The sequence below is a fragment of the Diadema antillarum genome, unplaced genomic scaffold (assembly GCF_040938485.1).
Source record: "Diadema antillarum isolate AM-2024a unplaced genomic scaffold, OU_Dant_1.0 scf00000151, whole genome shotgun sequence".
In the NCBI taxonomy this organism is placed as follows: Eukaryota; Metazoa; Echinodermata; class Echinoidea; order Diadematoida; family Diadematidae; genus Diadema; species Diadema antillarum.
In genome coordinates this window covers 536,443-542,722 of record NW_027271040.1, presented here as the reverse complement: position 1 = coordinate 542,722, position 6,280 = coordinate 536,443, and positions in this window count along the sequence as shown.

The following is a 6,280-nucleotide window of genomic DNA, read 5'->3' as shown; positions in this document are numbered from 1 at the left end:
GAAAGTATTAAATATATGATTTTGGTTATATCATTTCATGATGAAAATGTTATGATTTATTTCAGTATAAGCAGGAGATGGGGAAAAATAATGATTTGTTGCCCCTAAGAATGGAAATGAAGGAATCTTCTTCTGTAGAGCAAGAAGTGAGCTACGTCAGTGCTATGAGTAAATACATTCGTGACTGTTGCTTCAAGTTTGTTCATTGTGGATGCAGGGGTTCCCACCTACACCCCTACCCCCCTACCCCACACACACACCTTTTAGGGCTTGCGGTGGGGCCAAATTGGGGGCCAAATTTCACACTTGTCTTCTCATTAAAAATGCATGGCCAGCTTCAAGTTTGTTCATTATGGATGCAGAGGTTCCCACCCTACCCCCCCCCCCCCCCCCCCCAACACACACACACACACCTTTTAGGGCTTGGGGGTGGCCAAATTGGGGGCCAAATTTCACACTTGTCTTCTCATTAAAAATGCATGGCCAGATTTTCGCCAAACTTGGCAGATATTTTCGCTAGGGTGATAGAGCATGTATCAGTACAAAGAGGTAACATGTCTCAAACAGGGGCCCTTTAGGGAGCCCAGAACCCCAAAAATAGAGAATTTTAAAAACAAACAAACAAACGAAAAACTTTCTGTGAAACCAGAAAGGCTCTGAGTAAACACAACGTACATTGGTTGAGTGTACTCTCAAGTCTGTGTGTGGCAGATGCAGGGATGGTCCTCACTGGGACTGGCACTAAATTTGGGGCCAGTTTTACCATTTTGACCTTCTTTTTGAAAACGCATTGCCAAATTTTCAACAAACTTGGCAGGCATTGCTGCCGATGTGACAGAGTTTGCAATGTTCTTCTTGGTAATAGTCTGTAAGAATGCATTGAAGGTGAATTTGCATTACTCGGATGAGCACTAGATCCAAAGACCCGGTAGGTCTCTTGTTTTTTGTCCAATGCAATGCAGGTTTTATTTGTGTATGTGTCATACAGGAAATCCAAGAGAATGAAGTCGTTAGGTCATTGTTAAAAGGATTGTATAGTTTTGGTTGAGACCTAACTTCAGGATAATTCTAACATTTTTGGGTGAGATAATGAGAAACCTCATATGAAATATGAACAAGCATATAATTCTAAGAGAAATTCTAAGAGAACTGGTGAAAATTGGTTTTGAATAATTAGCAGACATATCCAAAACAAAGCGATCATAATAAAAGGTGGGACCCACCTGTTATTAGGATTGCTTTGTTTTACTTTGTTTTTGGATATCTCAGCCATTTCAAAACCGATTTTCATCAAATAAACTTTGAATTCCTCTTAGAATTGTATGCTCTCTAATATTTCGTCAAGTGGTTTCTTGGTATCTCACATATAGTTAAAAGCCTAATCCTCGCCTCCACCAATACTGTACCGTCCCTTTAATATTTCCGTATATTTTCATCCTGAACACCTCCCATGTCCTTTGCATGTCATGTAATCATGCAAAATGTCACAATTTATTTTGAAATCATGCACAGATGTGCAAAATGAGACAAAGACAGAAACAAGGGATTGCGGACAGAGATGAAGTCAGTGATGAAGTATCAGAAAGGAGTTAAAGCGCAATTTTAAAGTATATTCAAGTTACTTTGATTAAAAGAGTAAGCTCTATGAATAGAGAAAAACAGAATGGTAAAATTCTTATTAAACGATAATGAACCCCAAATATGTATGTACAGTACATGTATATTTGGGTTGAGTGAATGGAGCAATAAAAGTAGAACAAATCAGTGAAGTTAAAGTAGAACAAATCAGTAAAGTTTGAGGAAAATCACTGACAATCTATTATGAGTTCTGCATTTTTACAATTTTGGTGCCGCCATTGGGAGATGAGAAAACCACCACATTTCATGACGTCACTCATGGACAATACAGTACAAGTTGTACATGTATAAAGAAAACATACACCTGGATATAGGATTCAACGTATTTTCATTTTTTTATCATAATGAAATAGCACTTGACGTACCTCTTTCAGAAAACAAGGAGAATTATGTCACCCTAGTCATTGCCAGTATGAAGAGGACAGAATGTGTACTTTCATTTTTTTTTTTAAATAGTAAGTTTGTGGAATTCTCCTTATATTTTCATCGTCCAATGTGTGCTGTCATGAACTGTTATAGTCTTCTTATCCAGCAGTGGCAGCACCACAACTTTTGAATGGATTGTCCAATTTTCTTCAAACTTGACTGATGTGTTCTACTGCTGTAAAAGTGAAAATTTTTCACGGTGTTAAAATTTTTGCACATTTCACGCCACCAAAACTAGGGCGAAAATAAAAGCATGCAAATATTTTGCTTGCCATACGTTCCAGAAGTTGACGTCTTGATTCCATGGAATTAAAATCACGCAAATCTCTTCTCACCTTGCCAAGCGCAAAAAATTAGTTGTGCGAAAATATCCACTTTTACAGTAATATTTCTGCATTTACTCAATCCATGTACCATTTGGTATAAATTTGGGTTCCCTTTAGTACTGTACAATACATTAACCGTAAGTGTTTGTTTGGTTTTTTTGTTTGTTGTTGTTTCTGTTTTACAATGGTGTACCACTGAGGAGTAATTTGAGAGGGTAATTTTCAAAAATTATTTGGACACATAATTGTGATAAAATGTTGTGTTGGTTACATGGCATATCATGATCACGCTGAAGAGAGCTTTTGTGCTATATGTGAAGGATGTACAGTTGAACCTCTTGTATCCGGACAAGTCGGGACCGGGGCTCATCCGGATAAGGGATTAGGCCGGATACGGGAGACTCAATGCTTTATACATGTACATATACACACACATGTCTGATGTAGCCCATTGTAGTACCACATGTAGTAATGTGTATACTGCAACCTTTTCATTGTTACACTCAGTAACAGACCCCAAAATAGAGGTTCGTGTTTGCAAGAATGAAATCATTTTCTTTTGTAAATTCTTGGGATGATTTACCTAAATAACAAGGAAAAGTAGAAATTACGCGGTGCGTAATATATGTCCCCGCCGGAAGTAGCATTTAGTAGCAAAATGTACGATATAGGTAAAAAGATCAAGGTCAAAGGTCAAAGAAGTCAAAGGTCAAAATGCTATGTAGAAGTTTTGAAGCCCTCACCTAGTGTCATCACATAAAGCAAACGGAATCGAAATCGGGTTAGAAATGGCGAAGGAGTAGCATTTTGTAGCCAATGTACAATATAGGTCAAAAATCAAGGTCAAAGGTCAAAGAAGGCAAAGGTCAAAATTCTGTGTTGAAGTTTTGAAGCCCTTACCTGGTGCCATCACATAAAGCAAACGGAACCGAAATCGGGTTAGAAATGGCGAAGGAGTAGCATTTTGTAGCTAATGTACAATATAGGTCAAAAATCAAGGTCAAAGGTCAAAGAAGTCAAAGGTCAAAATTCTGTGTTGAAGTTTTGAAGCCCTTACCTGGTGCCATCACATAAAGCAAACGGAACCGAAATCGGGTTAGAAATGGCGAAGGAGTAGCATTTTGTAGCCAATGTACAATATAGGTCAAAAATCAAGGTCAAAGGTCAAAGAAGTCAAAGGTCAAAATTCTGTGTTGAAGTTTTGAAGCCCTTACCTGGTGCCATCACATAAAGCAAACGGAACCGAAATCGGGTTAGAAATGGCGAAGGAGTAGCATTTGGTAGCAAAATGTACAATACAGGTCAAAAATCAAGGTCAAAGGTCAAAGAAGTCAAAGGTCAAAATTCTGTGTAGAAGTTTTGAAGCCCTCACCTGGTGCCATCACATAAAGCAAACGGAATCGAAATCGGGTTACAAATGGCGAAGAAGTAGCATTTTGTAGCAAAATGTACAATATAGGTCAAAAGTCAAGGTCAAAGGTCAAAGAAGTCAAAGGTCAAAATTCTGTGTAGAAGTTTTGAAGCCCTCACCTGGTGCCATCACATAAAGCAAACGGAATCGAAATCGGGTTAGAAATGGCGAAGGAGTAGCATTTTGTAGGCAATGTACAATATAGGTCAAAAATCAAGGTCAAAGGTCAAAGAAGTCAAAGGTCAAAATTCTGTGTAGAAGTTTTGAAGCCCTCACCTAGTGCAATCATATAAAGCAAACGGAATCAAAATCGGGTTAGAAATGGCGAAGGAGTAGCATTTTGAAGCAAAATGTACAATACAGGTCAAAGGTCAAGGTCAAAGGTCACAACTGAAATTCTGTATAGAAGTTTCAAAGCTCCCATGTAGTGCTATCATATAAAGCAAACAGAATCAAAATCGGGTTAGAAATGGCGAAGGAGTAGCATTTTGAACATTTTGATCACACACGGACACACAGACGGACGGACAGACGGACAGACGGACACACACACGTACGGAGCCCATTTCATAGTCCCCTGCTCGAACTCGTTCGGCGGGGACAAATTATTAGGAAATGTATGAAGTAAAATTTATATGTAATTCATGTGTGTTTGTGTAGGAGTTCTCAAGGAGTTGGGAATCCTCCTTTCCTACCGTAATTATTTTTAAAAAAATCACGGGAGATTGCGTCCGTATAATAGAGAGATGCGGATAAGGGAGGCCGGATAAGGGAGGTTCAACTGTACTGATGAATTTTAAACTGCATCATTAAAAGAAGAGGTAAACTGATGCAACACTTTGTATAAATCAAGTTGTATTTGATACTACAGAAACTGCTGTATATATACTTTTCCAAATGAATGCATGTACAATTCCCGATGTCTTTCTCTGCAGATGTAAATTAAAGATGTGACTTCATTCATTAAATGTCAATGGTTTACGGAGTATTGTGTGAAGTTGTTATCAGGAAATTTCAGTGTTCCCAAGCAGCTCCTACTCATCTTTGCAATTTAACTCACACACACACACACACACACACACACATACACACACACACACACGCACACACACACACACACACATACACACATACACACACACACACACACATAGACACGGAAGTACGCAAGTTTAAAAGTTCACTCACTTTCATCTTTGCCTTTCATGCAGCTTCAGAAAATCCAAGATTCAAAACAGAGGATACAGCACATGGAGTAGAAATTCAGTGTAATTTACGCTAGTGCCTACACAGTGTCTGTCAACACAAAGTACAAATATTTGTGTTGAGACATATTTTCTGACATAAATAATGAGTAACTCAACCTCATTCATCAAATAGTTTTGCAGTGAAAGCTCATTTCTCACAGTTACCATCGTAACTCAAATGGTTGCTGCCTAGCTGATGCAGAGGTGACTGCAAATAGAGCAAGGTTGATATTGAAAAGATTTATGAAAAGGGACCCTGCAACACTTCTCTTTATCGAATACGGAATCCAAAATCAGTGGCATCTGGAACACACCTTTCATTCAAGAAGCACCCTTCACACCTACATTGTTGCACTTCATGGAATTTCGATGGAATATGTAGCAGGTTTAACAGTCGCCTCCAATGAAGCACATGTACAAGGGAGTGGGGACTTTAAAATAACGATAAAAGGAAGACTTATTTACAGAGTGAGTTGTCCACAACCCCAAACTTTAAGATCCCGCATTCCATAAGATGATCAACACTCCTGATTTTACACGGCCGCTGGTAAAATGGAAGTGGCTGCCGCCCACCAGCATTGAGTGGGGATAGATCGATCAAGCGTTAGTCTTTTGCAAAGGCAGCTCGCAATAATTTGTGGACGTGCGTAGTCACAGCGAGTGTAGCGACCTGCGAGCGGAGCTGAGAGAGCTGTGAGCGAATCTACCTCTCGTTGTGACCAGGGAGGTGAGATGTACACTCGCTGTGAGTGCACAGTCTTTTGGAAATCGGAATGATAAACCTGCTAGACAGTTTGGTGTAGCTATTGATCCAGTTTAATGCACTGCACCAATTCTGAGATAAAAGGTTCACTCATGATTCTTTACAGAAAATTCCTTCTTTCTCGTTTTAGCCTGTCTTGGTCCCACACAAACATATCAGGAAAGTAATTCGCACCTGGAAACTATCCCCGCTCAACGCTAGTGGTGCACTCCTTAAAAATCCCACAATTCCAAGCGGCAGTGTTTCACTTTTTGACTGAGAGTTGACCATCTTATGTAGTGTGTAGGATCTTTGACAACCCATTATGTCAAAGAACTGGTAATCTTTGATTTGCACCCAAAGGTACACAAAACAAATGGTTGATATGCCACTTCATACATGAAGGTATGCAGACACAGAAAATCTTCTCAGGAACGGAGATGGTGCACACTCTTATGCACTTGCACCACAAAATTAGTCACCAGGAATA